General features: G+C 40.4%; 2 protein-coding genes across 5 annotated transcripts in view; one reads left to right on the top strand and one right to left on the bottom strand.

The window, feature by feature from the left end:
* Positions 1 to 21,048, top strand: part of LOC111571287 (toll-like receptor 5) — a 189,606-nt gene that overhangs the window by 69,507 nt on the left and 99,051 nt on the right. The window lies entirely within an intron of this gene.
* disp1 (dispatched homolog 1 (Drosophila)) overlaps positions 1 to 21,048 on the bottom strand; it is a 109,936-nt gene that overhangs the window by 44,173 nt on the left and 44,715 nt on the right. The window contains exon 1 of one of the 4 annotated variants that reach the window (XM_055015794.1): positions 4,856 to 5,039. The exons of the other annotated variants lie outside the window; for them this stretch is intronic. The gene's annotated coding sequence lies outside the window, so the exon portion shown is untranslated. Of the gene's footprint in view, positions 1 to 4,855; positions 5,040 to 21,048 lie in introns of those variants that run through there. 4 annotated transcript variants of the gene reach the window in all.

Raw genomic sequence — 21,048 nt, 5'->3', positions numbered from 1 at the left:
AACCCAGAAGGTTCCCATTATGTTCTACAGTTCCAACAGAAGAAAACCCAGAAGGTTCCCGTTATGTTCTACAGTTCAGCCACTGAGATTCAGATTAAATTACAAAAACACTCACAGGAGACCGCAACGTGAAAACGTGATTCTGTGGTGGTTTTAGTGCAGCGGGGGGAGAAAAATAAAGATGTGTGGAGTTTAGTGGCGTGATGTGGTTGAGTCGTGTTTCACAGGTAGAACCATTGGTGGGGGAGCTGAACCCAAACCAGAAACCCCACGGCGGAGGAAACCAGAGCCGGAATAACTGGACTACCAGATTTAGAGACAGAGAGAGAGAGAGAAACCCAAAGGACATAGAGAAGAAAACAAGACTTAATGACAAAATCAGACTTCTCTCAGAATGTAAATGACTGAGGTTGGAGTCAATAATCAGAATAATCAGGAAAAAAATCTGCCTTCAGCTTCTGAAATGTTTAGATTTTGTAGTTTCTATGATAATAAACTGAACATTTTGGGGTTTTGGTGGGTTTTATGGAACAAAGTCTTCTCTTTGAACTACTGGCTGACGTGTAAACAGTTAATTATCGTGAAAGTGAGCTGCTGATTTATTTTACTGGTTCCTACAACAGATAATGGATAATCTAAAGGTGGAGTTGGTTGATGCTCAGCGGTTCAACGTGTTGATGAATCTATGACTGGAGCATCCTGATATATTCCAACACAATAACTACAATATCCAGGCTAACACTTCTTCTCTTTCTCTGTCTGTTTGTAGTCCAGACTATTTGCTGTTTAAACTTGACATTAACTGAGTTTCGTGAGGAACAGAGGTGCAGGATTCATTAATAAACTGTCAGTCATTCATTTAAAGAACAGCTGATCCCTGATGAACCAGTCTGAGAAGTGAAAGTCATTCTCTGGTTTCTGAAACTGAGCTGTGATTTACAGCTATCCTGACATCGTGTTCATGAGTTCTAACAATTACTCGATTGACTTGATTTTTCATCAACTTTTTAAAAAACGATTATTTGGTTTGTGTCATTTTTAAAAAGAAAAGACAAAAGTTCAGTTCCTTTGATTCCAGGTTCTTAAATTGGATATATTTTCAATTTCTTTCCTCCATCATCTTTAGCTTCTGGAGACACTGATGGACATTTTTCACCATTTAGTTCAGCTTCTTATGGTTTGATTCCTCTGATTAACCGCCCAGAGGCTGGTCTCTGCCCTCCATGAGGACTACGCAGTGAAAAAGAGTGTCTTAAACATGGAACAGAGAGTGCATTCTCACATTTCAACTCAGTGCAGAACTTCTAAACATCACATACTTGAGTTTGCTTCAGTGTAGATTGTGAATAAGTCCCTGTTGATGAGTGAAGAATCTGCTATCAGTGATTCCATCTGTAGATAAACCCTGAAGTGAAGGTTGATGACATGGAGAACGTTTCAGACCTGAACTGATTAGTTTGGTGCTTCAGTAACGAATCTCTGCACAGTGACAGAGTCATTGGAGCCTTTTATAAACCACTCTGAAGACTCACAAACCTCCGAAGAATCTGTTTGGATGAAATGATCTAAAATCCTCATGGAGGAACCTTGATAAACCTCCTTAACCTCACACAGGTTTCTGTTTCACTCCAACAGTGGCCCCGGGAAGATTTCACAGGAAAATGGATGTGAAGCGATGCTTTTCCCTCTGACACTGAGAGTCAGACATGCAGCGTCTGCAACGTATGCAGCGTATGCAGCCAATGCGCTCTGTGACATCTCAACATGACTGAGAGCAGAAACTCGAGCCCCACCGGGTCACTGGAAGGAGAGGAAGAATGAGTGGAGCTCAGAATAGCAGAGCGCTGAGGGAAACCCAGATGAAGTCATTAGTCTGAATCCACAGCTGTCAGGAGCCTGGAGGCTGAAAGAGGCTGGATGGAAGCAGGAGTCTAACAGAGGCTAAATCTGGGAAAAGGAGGACGTGCTGTTGGACAGTTTTCCTGTCTCTGGGTGACTGTTCTTCACCGTAAAGACAGAGTCCAGAATCTTTGATCATCTCTTTGGTTCCAGTTCCATGTTAAAGAGGAACCAGAGAGGCTTTTGATCACCTCAGAAACATCTCCAACATTAGACCCATTCTGTGGTTTCAGGATGCTGAGGTCCTAATTCATGTTTGGTTTTGTCACGTTTAGATTCCTGTAATGTCCTTTTATCACCAAAGAAGAGCCTTGGTGGTCTGCAGATGGTCCAGAACCAGCAGCTCCACTAGATATGAGCCTCTCTGCTACCTGTTAAAGTTAGATCAGACTTTTCAGGAGCTGCTGCTAACGTAGAAAACTGGAAATGGAATTGTCCCATCGTGTCCAATCTGGTGAACCTGGACGTTCCCACTGGTGTTTCTGAGAGTCCCAAAGATCCGTAGAAAGACGGTTGGGGAACGGGCTTTTTCTTTGTGGAACGTCTACCTGCTGAAACCAGGCAGGAATCTGAAGTCCCACTGGTTTACTGCTGCAAATGAGGCTGAATCTGTTTCACTGATGACATTTTACTGGTTCAGGATGTGGTGGATTTCTGATGTTTTTTATTGTTTTTATCTCTAAGTACAGAACTCTGACTGAAAGCACTTCATCCATCCACCCATCCATCCATCAGTACGTACTACATCAGGCTAAAACTCCACCAGGTGCCGTCTGCTGAAGGAATTTAGCTCCAGAACTGACATCCAGGTGAGACATCCAGACCAGACTTTGTGGACACAAGCAGCGTCTTGTGTCTCTTTTCAAAATAAAAGCTGACAGCTGGAACAGCTGGAGGTAAAGGTTTCAGAAACTACTCCATTTATTCTCTGTCAGCTGGAACAAAGAGATGCCAGAAAACCTGAATGAAGCTAAATCAGCATCGAGACAAGTGGAGCCTGTAATAAAAAAAACAAGAAGGTAACGAGGAGCGGGATAGAAGAGCACCGTACTGAATACAGTGACCTTGAATCCTGTCCAGACACAGAAAATGTGATGAAGTTCCTCCTGTTTTCACTCTAAAACCTGCAGCTTTAAGGGATTATTTGTGCCAAAGGGGATAAATCTGCACTCAGGTCTGTGATCAGGAGAATCATTCAGTACATTTAACCTTCAAATAACCACAAAATTAAAGGAAGACAAACCAAACATGTGTTTGTCAGGAACAGAGCTGCAGAATTAATCAACCATTACACTAATCACCAACTATTCTGACTGATTGGTTTGAATGTTTTTATTCAGTAAAGTCTCCAGTTTCTTAAAGTACATTTTCCTCTTTTCTTCCCTCTTCTATGACGATAAACTGAACATCTTCAGCTTGTGGACCAACCCAGACATTTAAGGAAACAGGTTTGATGTTTTTCTCACCCAGCGTCAGGTTTACAACTGAAAAGACAACTCCAGTGAACTAACCAGGAAATAAAAGTCCTGGAGGATGAAATAAAGCAACCTTGAATCCTCCTTCCTTCTGTCTAGACTCTGCAGAAGTGATGAAGTGTCATTTCCCCCACGCCTTCACAATAAAACCTGCAGCTTTAAGGATTACTGGATCCACGGGGGATAAAGATAAAGAGTCCAACCCTGACATCTGTGGTGAGGAGAATCATTTAACACGTTTACCTCTAAAAAGTCTAAAAACGAGCAGATCTGTGGTCAGGAGAAGCATAGCACGATGCTTTCCTGTGAATAAGGCAGGTGATGACGAAGCTGCTGTCTTTCATGTGAGCGTATTATTATGGGGTGTGAGAGACGAAGCCCTGAGGCGACAGCAGCATCCTTTAATTAAAGATAATAGGCAGTATTTACCAGGAATCAGTCAGGAGACCTTCCTAACAACATGCTGCTGCTGATAAGAAGAACATCAGCAGCTCTTCAGGACACATTCTCCTCCACATGTTCCTGGTTGTCAGCAGACATTCTGGACAGATTTGACCCCTCCAGGGCACTGTACTCACAGCTGCTAAACACAGCGGCTGGACGGTGGCTGGTGGCTACAGAGGAAGGTAAATCAGGTGAACATGACGAGTCGAGTGTTGTTTTTATCATTCCATCAGTGCAAAGAGTCGGAACGATCTCTGGGATGACAGCTGAGTAAAAAACACCAGGAGATAATGTTTAATAACGAGACAAATCCAGCTCTTTATGGACTAGAAAGATAAAAATCAAGAGTCTGCATCAGAGAAAGTTACTGTAGGAGTTTAAACTAAAATCACCCAGACTACAGCTAAAACTATGAAACCAGCAGAAAGCAGACGGTGGATTTATTCCTTGATATGAGACCTTTAATGCAGTTTATCTGCTTTCTGAGGGTTCATAAAATCCTGCTGATAGAAGCTGAACATCACGGTAGCTCTGTCAGAATGAGTTTAGATCAGAGCTGGATGGTCAGGACAAACACACTCCTGATTCCACATTAATAACCAATTAATAATCAATTAACATTCAGTCACATTACTAACCAATTAACAACCAGCTTATTAATAATCAGTTAATAACCAGCCTAATTAATAATCAATCATCATTAATAACCAGCTTATTAAAATCTCTGGAGGCTAAAAACATAAATTAATTCTCCAGATCCTAGTGGATGATTGGAGCTGATCCAGATCAGATCTTTGATTAAAAACAACAGTTTGGATGCTTCTTCCAGAAACCCTGAAGGGAACCAGGTCTTCTTTCAGAAAACCCTCCTGAACTCTCCTGGACCCAGAACCTGAACCAGCTCTGCTTAAACCTCCTGATCACACCGAGTTTTAATCACTTCCTCTCCAGAGAATCTCTCCAAAGTCCGGACAGAAGCCCCAAAAACCGCAGCAGACACCAACCAGTAGGATCTACCGAGTTCCTGAGTCTCCTACCGTCTTTCTGAGTCTCCCGGTGCTCCAGGATCCGCAACACGCCTCGCTCCGTTCCAACCGGAGGATCTAACGTAGAGGAAAAGTCGCTCCGGGTAAAATAAAGATCCGTCAGCGAACAGTCCGATCCGAAAAGCAGCAACAAGTCCGAGGCAGAGCGGCTGTTCTCCGGGGAGGGAGTCCTGCCAGAATGACGAACAGCCCCGGAGGAGGCAGGAGGCGGTGGGCTGGGACTGAGCCGGGACCCGCTGATAGGACCGGGGATAGTCCGGGAGTTAACCCGCTCACTGCCGGGACAGGACCCCAGAAAACCCGGGATTTAACCCGCTGATAGGACCGGGTTTTCTCAGCCTTTAACCCGCTGATAGGACCGGGTTTTCTCAGCCTTTAACCCGCCTACTGTTGGATGGAACCGCTGCTGCTGCTAGTTTACAAGAATTGCACAGAAAATTTACGAAAAAAGTCAAAAACACCAAACTGACTGCAATTAAACACCACTATTGGGGAGATAGGAAGAGTAAATCTATAACTGAGGGGCTTCTGAAGTCCATGGGATATATCTGCATACATTTTGATTAAATGTAAAAAAAACTAATGTTTTTATGTTCATTATGATCATGTCTTTACACATTCCATAATTATTTATTATGGAAACAATCATTTATTAATAAAAATGACTGGATATCACTAAAATGTCAATTAAATAACCATCTGAATTTAATACCAACCACCTTCTAATGAGCTAAACAATAATAAAATGAGCTGATTCAGAAATAATTTGGATTGTATTCTTTTTCTTAAGTTGAGATAATCATGACAGATATTTATTTTTTGGCAATATGTCAAATTTTATATGGAAAATAACAAATGAAATCCCTTTCCACTAAGTTCCCCATTATAAAAACACCTCTCCAGGAAGTGTGTTAATTCCAGATCACATGACCTGCTCCACATGATGTCATTTCCTCCTGAAGAAAAGACTGGCCAGACTCCAAGGCTTTCTGACTTATTTAATATAAAGTAGTCAGCAGGTTTATTAAAGTATCTTTAGAAATAACTTTACATTTTACTCCATTATATATATATATAATATTTAGAAGAATCTGAACATAGCATCAGGAGGTAAATCCAAACCTGCATTCTCTCTAACGGCCTACAGGGGGCAACTCCTCTGGTTCAGATTGTACAGAGGTCTATGAGAAAACGGCAGATTTTCTCGTTTAATCTGTTATTTCAGGAAACATTTTGCTGATCAGTTTATGATCTCAATCACTAGTTTCAGACTTTACTCATGATGTTCATCTTTTATACAGAGACTAGTTAGCTAGGAGCAAAATTACATATTTTTACTGTCAAACACGTAATTAGGATTAATCTAATTACAAAAAATAAGTAGATATAATCAGTCCAGATTATTTAGTTAAAAAATGTGTATTTATAATATAGCTGCATTGTGTCTGGCTGTTTTAAAATGATGAAAATAGCCAGTTAGCCAGCTTTGTTTATGACTTGATTTATGCATAAAGGAGTTTATATTTCTTACTATTTACAATGAAAATGGAATATGGACATCTTGTCCTTCTTCTGGTGTTCTATAAAAAAACAGCAGCAACAAAAACCTAGAAATAAGCAGCATGTTGTAGAAACCATGCATTAGTACAGGTTTATTTAATGAAGTAAATTTAACTAGACCTACTTTAACTGGAACTTTAAAAGACAAAACAACAATTTAATAGATTTAAATGCTGTGACTGCATCTGTTCTTAGTATGAGGTGGAATATTTCCATGTTTGATTCTGAAGCATTGAGAGTACATTACTAGTAAGTAACACTATAAAACACAGATTAAACAATAGTTTTATCATTAAATGTGTAAAGGCTCTTTCATAAAGTCAGCTTTCATCAGCTTCAGACAGTGAACAGCCTGTAACTATCTGAAATCGCACCACATAATTCCCTTATAAGGTCACGCCCGTCCTGAACGCATCAGTTTGCCTAAATTATGGATTACTGTGCACATGTTGGCTGCTCTTCTGGTTTAATAGCTGCTTTACAATACTCTGATCCAAAGCTACTAAAGCTCTGAGAATCTGTGGTAAGACTGGAAGACCGTCCAGATCAGTACATCCATTTATCTATCCATCTATCCATCCATCCATAGTGTATCTATCCATCCATCCATCCATTTATCTATCCATCTATCCATCCATCCATCCATCTATCTATCCATTTATCCATCCATCTATCTATCATTTATCCATCCATCTATCCATCCATTTATCCATCCATCATCCATCCATCCATCCATTTATCTATCCATCCATCCATAGTGTATCTATCCATCCATCCATCCATTTATCTATCCATCTATCCATCCATCCATAGTGTATCTATCCATCCATCCATCCATCTATCTATCCATTTATCCATCATCTATCCATCCATCCATCTATCCAACCATCATTTATCCATCCATCTATCCATTGTCTGCCTGCCTGCCTGCCTGCCTATCCATCCATCCATAGTCTATCTATCATCTATTCATCTATCTATCCATCTATCATCCATCCATAGTCTATCTATCATCTATTCATCTATCTATCCATCTATCCATCCATCCATAGTCTATCCATCCATCCATCCATCCATAGTCTATCCATCCATCGATCCATCTATCCATCCATCCATCCATCTATCTATCCATTGTCTGCCTGCCTGCCTGCCTGTCTGTCTGCCTGCCTGCCTGTCCGTCCATCCATCCATCCATCCATCCATCCATCCATCCATCCATCTATGGTGCATAGAAATCCTCAAACATGCTCAATAAAACACCTGATATTTAAAACCAAACTTAGAAAGAGATTTTCAGGTTATGCTCAAAATCATGTAGGAAATCAGATCAGAAATAATCTCTACATGTTATCTCCATCTGTTCATTTCATCCGTGGTCTCTGATTTATCCAGAAGACGCCTCGTCTTTACAAACCCTTCCAGAAACAAACCAGTGATTCTCCTCAGCAGGGGAGGAGGTTCATCAGAGGAATGGAGGGTCGGACCTGGCTTTAATTTCAGCTGTCCACCAGGATTAGGACACAGTTCATGTAGCAGAGCTGTAATCATCTGCAGTAGGGAGGCGCTGGATGGCCCCAGGGCCCTTCAGAGCCTCAGACATTCACCTAGAAATAATAATAACCTGCTGCTAATAAGCTCTGTCATTAGATCGTACGGCTGGAAAGAAAGTTAGTAGGAGTTAGTGTTACATTAATCTAAAACTATACTGTTAATGAAGAGTCAACAGAGCAAAGCTGTCTGAGAAACATCTCTGTTGGGTTATTTTCAGGTTCAGAACCCACTTCAAAACTTTAAATCTGCTGCTGAGGCTCAGATCAGCTCTATGAATCACTAAACAAACCCATGTCCATCCATCCCACCGCCGGTCACCTCAGGACAACACCTCCAAAATAAAAGACCTTTCAGCTCCATTTTTTCTGGCTCTTCACCTCCACTAAGATCAACGTGCAGCTGATATGTGGTGTTAAAAGCGTGATGGAAAGCGGTGGTTGGGTTCAGGCAGCCCTCATGGAGCTAAAGAAGGAACTACTTCAAAGGCTGCAGTGTACCAGGAAGGACGGAGGCCCCAGAGAAGCAGAACGGCCCCTAGAAGATCGCACACAACTCATCAAAGTGACAGGTTCAGAGAAAAAAAGAGCTGCAGAGGGGGTAGGTAGAGGAGAAGGAACAGGCAGGAGGCTTCTCAACCAGTTAATGCTTCTGGTTTACATGTCCAAAATAATTTTAATATGTCTGAAGAGTTACTTTAAAATCATTTTCCAGGAAATGAGTCAAATGTGGGGTTAGAGTAGCGAGCGTTTCCTTTCACTGGGCTCAGAAAAACAGCAAACTGTTGTTTTCCCTCTTAGAGAGAGGCAGAAAACCTCAAACAGCTGCACAGAAGAAGAAAACAGGGAAGGGCATTAAAAAAGGCCTTTGTCCTGTTGTTTAAACATGATCCAGCTCGTCGTGTGATTCTGAGGCACATTAAAGCTGATCTAACAGAGCATTCAGTCCTAATGTGCAGGAAGGCAGCAGGTAATCCTAGAAGCTCTGCAGCACCTCCACATGTGATAACGTCTGGAATACAGGAAGGAGAGGATGAAAAGAAAAATAAGAAGCTGGTGTTGGACTGTGGATGACAGAGTGAATAAAAAGGATAAAGGTGTGAGTGTAACTGATGGAAGTGTAGGAAACATGCAGCCTCTCAGTGTGGATTTCTCACTTCACTGTCTGGCTTCTGAAACCACAGAAACCTGAACCTTCCGACACCTTTACTGAGGACTGACGTCTCACACCCGAGTAGCACACTGTAAAAAGTGTTTCTGAAGCAGAGTACTGAGAACCTCATTCATCTTTCTGCACTCGTGATGGTAGTTTACTTTAGTGGATTTTATTTTAACTTCAGATTACACTTTGTACCTTTAAACTGTTTTTAGTGGTTTACGGCTGCTTTAGCTTCGTGCTTCTGACATCTAGGATACTTCACATTTTCTGCTGCAACTCAAGTGTTGTTTTCCTGAAGCAGTACCACAAAAATCTGTGAAACATCAGTGCTTTTCTACTTACAATAGACTTGTGCAACATAGATAAAATCTGTGCAATATGAGGTTTTCTTATGTCAGTACAAGAGGTCCTTGGTTTACGACGTCCTCTACCTACAGTGTTTCGTCGTTACATCAGAACTGGTTACGTGGAACTAGTTGACGATCAGAGTGGATGAATACGTCGTCACATGGTGCTATCAGATGGCTTTGTTTCCATTCTCTGGTTGTACTCCACCTTGGATTGTGCTACATTCACTAACTTTTTGTCCTTCATTATGGCTCCCAGCGTAAGTCAGACTCTTCTGATGCTTGGAAGAAAAGGAAAGCCGTCTCCATGGAAGTGAAATTAGATAGAATAAAACGCTGGGAACAGGAAGAAACACCGACCAACATGTGTCAAGATGTAAAAACAGGTCAACATATTGTAGCGACCCTCTGTGATGAATGAGTGAGACTTTATCTGGTTCTCTGCTGGTTTATTGAACCTTCACACAGGCTACTGTGGACCGTAGTCAACGCCAGAATAACTAGAAAAACCCCATAACTTAGCTCCAGAATTAGCCACCGTTCCCAGCTCTCTCTACTGCTGACTCTCAGCCAATCAAAGGTGAGCTAACTAAAAATGGCACGTTCACTGACATTAGGTAAATCTGGAACTGAACAATAAACATTGAAACCTCAACATCAACAACAATATCAGTCTGTTACAATATTCTGTTATCTTCTAGTAAAATGATTCATACATGCATGAAAGTCGTTGGTATTCATGACTTTATGAAGAACTGATTGATATCATGATGCACGGAACAGATTTGATTACATTTTCACTGGAGTTCTGACTTATGGCGAAAATCAACTTACATAGATGGGTAGGAACGGAACTCTGATGTAAGTTGAGGACCTCCTGTATTGTTGTTTTTCGCATCCCAAGAAATTTCTTTTGTACAATACCTGAATACCCACACATGTAAAGATCAGTACTTGTGCATATTTTTGGTTTATTTTTGTCTCCTACTGAAGATCTTTAGCTGCAGTAATACTGCACCTCTCCCCACTGTGGGACTAATAAAGGTTTACCTTCTATGACTACAGGGTTAAATAAAGGAAAGATGATAAGTATACCAACAAAATCATATTTTATGTTTGTGTAAAGTTGGAAAAATTGGAAACTTCAAGATGGCTTTCCTTAAAATCAAGTTGTAGAAATGCAAACTGTTGATTTGAGAGGACTCAAATGATTTAGCATATCTACCTTAAACCATTGCAATAATGTTACCTGGTAACTTAGTAAGGATAATTCACCAGTTAAAAGATGATGATCCAACAACTATCTGGTTTCAGGCACTGATCTCCTCATCTTTGTCCAGAAAAACTCCAAAAAGCTGAGGAATGACTGAAACCAAATGAAGCTAAGAGCTGATTTACAGCATCCTGCTCTTGTTGAAGCCACACATTCACATCTAAATATAATTTGATTTCTGCCTCTCTGCTGTAAACTGTGAAGCTGAATAATTTATTACACACAAAATGCACGAGGAAAGCTTGAGTTAGCTCTCATGAACTAATATGAATTGTATGTCCCTAACATGAACTGTATGTCCCACACGTTTGCTGTCAGGAAAAGCTCTTTGGCAAACTACTTAACATTTCTCTGTGATGTTTCCAAGCAGAGAAGCCTCTGTAGCTTCATGTGTACATAGATTTATTTATATATATTTATGTGTGTGTGTGTGTGTGTGTGTGTGTGTGTGTGTGTGTGTGTGTGCAGCGTCTAACGGATGGTGTTTTCAGATGAGGGTGTACGCTGCAGCTGTGGCTTATCTTTCAGCTTGTTTCCCAGATGTGGATGAAGCCTGAGAAACTACCTGAAAGACTAGTTCATCATATTTGTCTGTTTTAGTAGTTTTTAGACTAGCACTGCTGAAAGTCTTTATGTTGGGAACTTAAAGTTGGAGTGGGCAGCATTTTTCTGGTGTCATTATGGAAACCTTTCATACTATAATGTCACTGGTCTGGTAGGACATCAGATCTCTGCTACTCCATTTTCAGGCTTTAGAGGATGTAGGCCATGACAGGAGGTTTTGGAGATCTTCACCAGGATCAGGTGAGATGGTGTAAAGAGCAGCAGAGTCTACAGCCAGAGTGGATCCCAATGACTGGTTGGGTTAAAGAGAGAACGTTCACCCAATGAAGTGGAGTAGAAGCCTCACTGGAAGCTAAAGATTCATGTTGGCTTCACTCATTTTAAGACCATCTGAAGCCCATGTTCATCTAGTGGGGCTTTAAATTCTGGATTCTTTGACTTTTTCAGATTGGGCGTGGTCTTTATTCAGCTGATCAGGTCTAGAATACAGCAGCGGCCATTATGGGAAATGCTAATGATTTTAAAAAATGCATCAACATCAGTATTTAAACCAATACATTTCTGTTTTTTTATATATATTACACTGCATCCTAAAATACTTTAATTCTTTCTAACACATTTCGAAAGTTTCCTGACATAGTTGTTGTACTGTCGCTGTCATTTTTGGCTCCACTCACTAAAGTCAATTCATGCTTTTTGTATCTGCAGGTTCACATGACGGGAAGTTTCACCGTCCACCCAAAACCACTAATGTTCTGTATGTGGAGAACCAAGACCATTAGAATCCATCATTAAAGGAGAGTTACTGAAGAAGCTGGAGCTGCTTTAATTTGGTCATGAAGCCCAAACACAAAAAGAAGTTCTAACTTCTCCAGATATCCTGTGATGATGTGTACCTACTGGTGGACTAAAAAGGTGGATTGTGGACTATAACGTTTCAGCTGCACATTTACTACAGTAGCACTAGAGCCATGCATGAACACCTGAAGAGAAAACACACAGTTCAGATGCACAAAATCACAAGAGGCATTTAGTATTCTCTACTAGGGAGAGCCAAGACCTTCTAAATAAAGTACACCTGAATGAAATGGTCAGTTTGAGTCAATGTTGTTTGTTTGTTTGTATGAAAATGATTTGTGTGAAACAGTTGATAGATTTATTATTAGAAAAACAATCTTTAGTGGCAGCCATAGCTGCATCTCACTAAAATGATGAACTGGATAAACTGTGCTTTTGTAAGAAATTATCCTGATCTGATGGAAGCTGCTGCAAAACCAGTGGATGAAGCTGAAACATGCTGAATCCAGATCATCGGCCTGTTTCTGATCATTTCCCTTCAAACACAACAGAGAGATAAAAGAAACGGAAAGAGACAAGAGTTGGCTGGAGTTATAGGAGGTTGGATGGAGCTATAGGAAGTTGGATGGAGCTATAGGAAGTTGGATGGAGCTATACGAGGCTGGATGGAGCTATAGGAGGTTGGATGGAGCTATAGGAGGTTGGATGGAGCTATAGGAGGCTGGATGGAGCTATAGGAGGCTGGATGGAGCTATAGGAGGCTGGACGGAGCTATAGGAGGCTGGATGGAGCTATAGGAGGCTGGACGGAGCTATAGGAGGCTGGACGGAGCTATAGGAGGCTGGACGGAGCTATAGGAGGCTGGACGGAGCTATAGGAAGCTGGACGGAGGTATAGGAGGCTGGACAGAGGTATAGGAAGTTGGCAGAGCGTCTGAGCTGCACTTCTAGTCCACATTCTTCCTGAAGGTGTCGACCGGCAGCTCTGAGGTGTGAATGACGTCACATGTTTGACTTAGAAAACCCAAAGGCAGGAAAACTGGATGATCTGTGGGAGTTAAAATGATTTTAACCTGTTATGATTTCAGGACAGTTCAGGAATATTGTGTCGTCTACGTTTTATCACTCAGCTTCCAGTCTGTTGTTTTGGACTTCTAGCAGCTCAACAGAAAGAAATAATCTGATTAGAAGTAAAACAATAAATATATAATGGTTTTAATAATATCTGTGTGTGGACCCTGCAGAGGTTAGTTCTGAATGTAAAATCAGGTATAAACACTGGTACAGGAAGTTTCTGTGGATAACTTCCTTCACAAGGAACAGAAGATGAAAAGTTTGTGTGGTTTAGGTTTGAGCATGTTCTCTTCTGGTTCTGTGTATTTAATAACTGAGGATGTTAGACTTTGATTAGCTAAACCTCCCATTACCATCAGAGTTCCGAACTGGGGAATCAACACTAAGAACAAGACGATGTTTAGGAATAAGGAACAGAGACTTCTTGTTGCTTTAATGCACTAAAATATGCACACTTTAGACACTAAACTCAGCCCTCTAACTCCGTCTGTTTTTCCTTCCCATGGTGTCCAGGGCTGGGAGCAGTCTTTGTCCTGCTTTAACTCACATTAACTCGTCTTTTCTCAGATCGTCTTCACTTCTTTCAAGAGCCTGAGCTGCTTCCTGGTCTGGGAAAAGACACAGTTCAATCAGAAGTCCTGTTTCTGTCGTCTTTCAGAGGGACAGCGGTGGAGAGGAGGGAGAGTAGAGGGGAGAGTGGTGGGATGCAAACGCAACGTTCTTCTGAAGAAGGAAGAAGAAGAGGCCAACAGATGAGAAGAAGAGAGATCTCAACTTGTCTGAAAAGTCTGGTTTGATGTGGGACACAAAAGAGGTGACAGAGAGGTTTCTACAGGACGGAAAGATGAAACTCTGATGATAAAAGTACGGAGTAGAATCCAGTCAAAGGGCTGAGGAGGAGGAATTTGGTGGACAGATGTTTGTGTGCCAGAATGAATGGAGGAGAGCTTCTCTTTGAGGGACCAGAGTTAGCGTTTGCTCATCAGGAGGAGGACAGCCTTTGAGGATCTTTCCAAACATCCACACAGACAGATTTACTCTCAGCTGCCCTACAAACACTAAATATCAGGATGTCTTCCAACCTCCCAGACAGCAGCAGCAGACCCAACGAATGGAGACTACTGCTTTACATCCACTGGAATGAAGAGCAGAAATCACAGAAAGCAGAGATGCAGTCCAAGATTTCTGACATGTCCATGATTATGGAGGCTTTCTGTCTGTCTTCATGCTCAGAAAGTTCTACTGGCTTCACAGATTATAGAAGAAAACACGACGGAACTCTATGAACTCTGAGATTTTACTCCCTGTGGGACAAATTTCCCTATAAGATATAGACAGACAGACAGACAGACAGACAGACAGACAGACAGACAGACAGAGAGAGAGATAGAGAGATAGAGAGATAGATAGATAGATAGATAGATAGATAGATAGATAGATAGATAGATAGATAGATAGATAGATAGATAGATAGATAGATAGATAGATAGATAGATATGGAAGCAGCACAATAAGAGAGGAATCAAATGTGTTTTGTGAAGTATAACAAGTTTATAATGCCATAAAGGATAAAAAAAAAACTATGAAAGTTGAATTTTACAAAAACTAAAAAAAAAACCTGCAATCAACAAATGAACATGAAGAACATTTTCTAATCTAACGACCGATTCTAGAATAAATGGGAGATACGTTATTTTTATTTACTACTAGTATTTACTAAATCCTTTATATTAATTTATATGTTTAGTTTTAATACACAGCCTGCAGTTCAACCCAGTTGAATTATTTTCATATGTATATCGGTGGTAATTGATCAATGATGGCTTCACGTTGCACCGAGGAGATTTTTGTTTTATTTTTTACTACATCTACTTGAAGCCAACATTCCATTTTAGACTAATGTTTAAATGAGACTTGTAGAATAAAGTGATTCTGACAAAATGTCACAGTTTTAAGGTTAAATCTGGTTTATTTAATGACACAGTTAATGGATTCGTAATAATTAGTCATAAAATTAAGCAGGAAACCAATTATTATGTTCTAATTAATCCACTAATCTCTTGCTTATTTTTAGCATTTAACTGCTAAAAGTGGAATTTGTCCAATTATGTAAAAATTTTTTTGCAGTGTTTCCTTAAATAATCACTGGATTGTAACTCAATGATCAGGTTTAATTATAATTATAATAAACGCACAGCAAGGAGGAACAGCAAGAAAACACCTTTTCCATCATTTACATTAGTTCATTTAGTTTTGTCCTCTTCACACACTGACGGACACAAATGAAGGATGAAAAAGGCATAAAAAGTATTAAAATAATAAATGGAGGCATGGTTTGGAGCATTTTAAGGTCTAAATACTGAAGTACAAAATGTCCGACAGTAAGAATCTGTAGAAGAAACGGGCTGACATGAACCTGAAATATCGCATCCGTCTGTCACATTTCTCTGAGGGCCTCTGAGGGGAAAAAAGAAAGAAAAATCAGGACATTTTTCTGTGTGGTCGAAAATGTTGGAGGTGTGAGATCACATCCTGCTGCCATGAGGCTCCTGGCTGTCAGAAAGCCTGAGATAGCGGCGGAGATAAAGGAGAGTCTAAAGAAGAAGAGGAATAAAACTCTTTCTGCAGCAGACAGAAGAGTCACTGAAGCGTCACCAGTCAGCAGCTGGATGTAGACCAGGCCGGTGGAGAACCTTCTCCTGGACGTTGAGGAAACTTCAAAGCAGCTTCGCCATCTCCCTCTGCTCTCTGAGGGTCTGCAGGTCGTGGCGCTTATCTCAGACAGATGAAGGCTTCATACGAGCTGATTTCTGCTGTTTAGAGCGTGACTGTTTCCCATCTAGAGTTCAAATCTGATCCAGTTTTCCAGAGAGTTCAGCCTCTTATTGGTGTCTCACCACAAGAAGAGGATCCAGCGCCACCACAGAACATACTTCTAATACCAACGGTCTGTCTGGTTGTTGTTGTTGTTGTTCATATCTTATTCAGCCCAGACACCACAGAAACCAGTGGATGAAGATCAGAGTTATTATTTCACTTCTGTCACTGAGAGAACTTCCTCTGGTAGACAAGTCCTGCTCAGAAGGTCAAATAAATAATAAAAAGTCTGCTTCAGTTTGTTGTCCCACTGTCAGAGACACGGTTAGCCTCAAAGTCTGTTCCAGGTTTTATAAAACTAACATTTTATGGAAGGGTTGGGGTTAGTAGGGTTAGGATAGGATAGGATAGGACAGGATAGGACAGGATAGGGGTTAGGGTTGCTCAGGAGTCTTCTTAAAGTTTCAGGTTCACAGAAACATCAGACTATCATCAGATCTGCTGTCTTTAAAACCCTTAACCTAATCTGTTTCAGTTGTAATAAAGAACATCTCAGACATTCAAACACATTCCTTTAGAACTATTTTAACAGTATTAGTCCGTAAAAACTACACCGTTATTTTAACTGGTTTTAAATCAGGAATAAAATATCAGTGTTTAAAAGAAATATTACATGTAGTAATAGTAATATATAATATTAGGTATAGTAAGGTGTGAAAGCTGGTCAGTAATTTAGGATGATTTACTACTAAAAATATAAAAGAAAGTAGAATTATTTAATTATATAAATTAATCTACATGTTCATGGTAAAACAAGCCCAAAGCGTGCACTACGGCCACACAAACATCTGCATTTTTACTAATAGTAGTTTGTTAGTTTTACAACTTCTCAGGTGAAAATAGTGTTTTACAGATTATTGCTTTAGTAATTCATGAACAACAGAGATTTTTGATTCTTTAATGGATTTGTCTTTTTAAGCCAGGAACAGACAGGACAATACAGAAAAACTGATGCCTGAATGAAGACAGAAGCAGTCATTAGTAATGAGAATATCCTAACTCAGAAACAGGTTTCCATCCCAGGTGTGTTTTAACTACTTTATATGATAAAGTCTTTATAATATATCTATATCTAGACATTATAAATATCTTTATATTATACAGTCAATAGTTTATGTGTTTACAGTTAGTAGCTGAACAGACCTGTCACACATTAATAATTATTTTCTTGTTTTTTTATGATTTATTTTTTTATATAAGCTTGTTATACTGAGTTCTCTCTACTTCCAGTCCTGGTTGTTGTGATTCCATATAGATACAGGACTTTATACTACAGTACAAATGAGCCCACAGTGACTAGAAATATGACAATAATACTGCTCGGGGCTGAGAGTTTTCAGGTGAATGTCTACTGTACTGCTTCTCTAGATTTTCTGTATTACTCTTTATTGTTAACTAAAAAGATTCAGTAGAAAATGAACTGAAACTGGATGAAAACTAATAAATCATCCCACCGTTCAGCGACACCTGGCCAGTAAAAAGCAGTATAGCTGTATGGTGCAATGTGTGAATAACAAACAGAAAATAAAGGTTCCTGCCATGCCAGTTTGGCTCCGTCTGTCCTGCAATTAGCTGAACGTCACACTTTAGTTTCTATGGCCTCGCCCCTCAGAGCAGAACGTTCTACTGGGAGAACATGGGCCTGACACTTCTCCATGGAGGCTAAAATAAAGAGGACGGAGCCAAAGCAAACACAGTGACTTCATCCTGGGTCATCTCTGGAGGACAACAGGGCTTCTGGAGGGCTTTAGGAGGCCTTCAGAGAGGCTATCAGATTAAAACCAACCCAGAGGAGCTGCAAGAGGCGTCAACGGTGATGGATGGAGCTCAGCTGCAGCATGAAGCTCTACAGCAAACTGACATCTAATAAAACACTGAACACTGGATGCAGATAGTCTGTCTGTTCCTCCCTGTATTCTGTTTTTACCCTACCAGCTGAATGATGGGATGTTCAGGACACAGGTGGGTCTGATCCAGAGCTGGATGTTTAGTTCAGAAATCAGATACGTTGTTCTGCAGCTAGTCTAAAATTAAATGTAGTTTGAGCCCGTTGTAAACAGCCGTAGATGGATTGGTCGTGGACATACAACCTTGTCCAATCATGGTGCCAGGAGGACTTTAAAGGCTCATTCATGCCAGCGTTTAGCAGCAGTTCATAGAGTTGACCAACATAAAATTGATTCAAGGGAATTCAATTTTACATTGAATTTTTTGCACAGTTATTTTTTTTAAAATGTTGAATACAATCGTTTTAATTTTTAATGGTTATTGTCAGAGGACGGCATGGTAGGACTGAAAACCGTCTCTCAGGATCATTCATTTATCTTCTCAGGAAAGCTGTGCGGTATGTGTAAATGTGTGTGTTGTGTGTGTGTCAGGTGTGGAGTGTGTGTGTGTGTGGGCGTGTAAAGGTGTGTGTCAGGTTTTGAGTGTGTGTGAGTGTTTAAAAGTGTGTGTGTGAGTGTGTAAAGGTGTGTGTGTCAGGTTTTGAGTGTGTGTGAGTGTTTAAAAGTGTGTGTGTGAGTGTGTAAAGGTGTGTGTGTCAGGTTTTGAGTGTGTGTGAGTGTTTAAAAGTGTGTGTGTGAGTGTGTAAAGATGTGTGTGTCAGGTTTTGAGTGTGTGTGAGTGTTTAAAAGTGTGTGTGTGAGTGTGTAAAGATGTGTGTGTCAGGTTTTGAGTGTGTGTGAGTGTTTAAAAGTGTGTGTGTGAGTGTGTAAAGGTGTGTGTGTCAGGTTTTGAGTGTGTGTGAGTGTTTAAAAGTGTGTGTGTGAGTGTGTAAAGGTGTGTGTGTCAGGTTTTGAGTGTGTGTGAGTGTTTAAAAGTGTGTGTGTGAGTGTGTAAAGATGTGTGTGTCAGGTTTTGAGTGTGTGTGAGTACCAGCAGAGGTAATGGAGACGTTGTGGGAAGCAGCAGGTCTGACACCACTGGGCTCCATGATAAATGTGTGCTTTGAATAATGGACCCTGAAATAATCCCATACATGCCCTGCAGCTTCTTTCACATGCAGACACACACACACACACACACACACACACACACACACACACACACACACACACACACACACACACACACACACACACACACACACACACACACACACACACACACACACACACACACACACACAGAGAGAGAGAGAATACAGTAGACTGTAATAGTATGAGTAGCAGGTTTCCTTCTTCCCTAAAACAAACTGTGATATAGAATCCTGATTCCACCTTTACGATAAAACAGAAACACTACCGGCTCGTCTTCCTCCTGACAGCTCCACCACCAGAGACAACCATCAGAAGGGAAGCTGATACAGTACCAGAAGATAAACCACCTACAGGTGTGTGTTTGTGTGTACAGGTGTGTGTGTGACACGGTGCAGATGTGGGCCTGTACAGGTGTGTGTGACGTCCTTCAGACACATGAGGGTGTGTTTATCTCCTGCCTGTAGATGCAGACCTACTGGACCGACGGCTGTCTGAGAAAACAGCGTGTTTTTATTCTGACTAACGGCGCTGCAGCTTTCTGGCAGCGGGAAGCGGAGGAACAGTAATGCTCAAAAAATGAAAATAAGTGGAAAGTTGTCCAGTCTGCTTTCACCAATGTGGACTTTATTAGCTGTCTGTATATGTCCATAAATATTTATAAACAGAGTAAAATTGCTATAAAAGCACATGAGGGGAAAAAAACTCCACACCCTGAAAATGACAGGGCCCAGGTCCTGGTCTGGCATTAATCTTAGAATCATTAAAAATGGGGGGAAATTATTAGTGACAGGCTGATGGAATTACATCATGCTCTGGGTCAACGGGCCTCCACCAGCACAGTAATAAGAATAATAATATCTGGAGCTGGTCCAGCTCTGGGGACTCTCAGGTTGGGTGTAGAGGAAAAGTGGAATTGAAATTAGGGGTTTCCAGAGGTTTGAGAGGAAAGCAACAGGTCCTGCTTTGGGCTGTAGCTGCCACAGTGCTGTCGGGTAAATCATGATGTTTTTATCGGTTCTGTAAGCTTCCAGTGTATTCTGTAGAAATGATTCCCTCATTATTGCATAGACAGATAATTCCAGGAGACTTGGACACAAATACATCCTCTAATCTCTGTTCCTGTTGATGTTTTCCACATTTAGGTGTATTATTCTGAGACATATGGCAGCAGTACTGGGCATTCTTGCTAAATTACATGTAATAACAATGATAACCTCCTCCACCCGTACCTGTGACTCTTTAACCAAATGGTTTAACGATGGTTTTCATCGGTTTTCTGTCTGATTGATCATACATCTACCTCTCATTAAAAAACAACAAGAATCCTCAACTATTTTCATATTTTACTTACTGGTTTGAGTCATTTTTTGAGAAAAATGTGTATTTTTTTTTTCAAATTCCGGCTTCTTAAATGTGAGTATTTTCTTGTTTCTTTATTTTCTATAACTCAGTATCATTGAGTTTTTTGGTGAACCAAGAGATCCGAAGACATATACTTGGACTTTGGGAACATTTTCTGATATTCCATGGACAACTAATCCAGAGACTAGTTAACAGTGAAAATAACTGTAATATTCTCTACCTGTAGATAGAAACAGTTGCTAGACTAAGATTTTTTTTAAATGAGTCACTTCCTCTCCTAACATCTGCTGATCAGGAATCCAATGTTCAGCATTTTTCTAATTAAGATTATTTTTAAAACTGTTCCACTATTTTTACAACTTGATCTAATAATGTTGATGTTCATTTGTGTTTCCGTTTCCAGCATTTTATTAAATCTAATTTCACTTCCGTGGTGTGTTGCCCTTAAGGCAGAATAATCAATATACTTTTATTTTGAAAAAGCCTTTATTTTGAAGTTTTCTGTTGACAGTTGTCACTTCCTGTCTGCTATTTTGATGTTTAGCTTTACACACGCACATGCTTTTCTGACAGTCAATGTCGTCAGTAATTAACTTCATTTTTGGACATACTGGTTCAGTTAAAAGGATTTATTTTCACGTAT

This window comes from Amphiprion ocellaris, chromosome 12 (assembly GCF_022539595.1).
Source record: "Amphiprion ocellaris isolate individual 3 ecotype Okinawa chromosome 12, ASM2253959v1, whole genome shotgun sequence".
NCBI classification, from domain to species: Eukaryota; Metazoa; Chordata; class Actinopteri; family Pomacentridae; genus Amphiprion; species Amphiprion ocellaris.
This window is presented reverse-complemented; position numbering and strand designations above follow the sequence as displayed.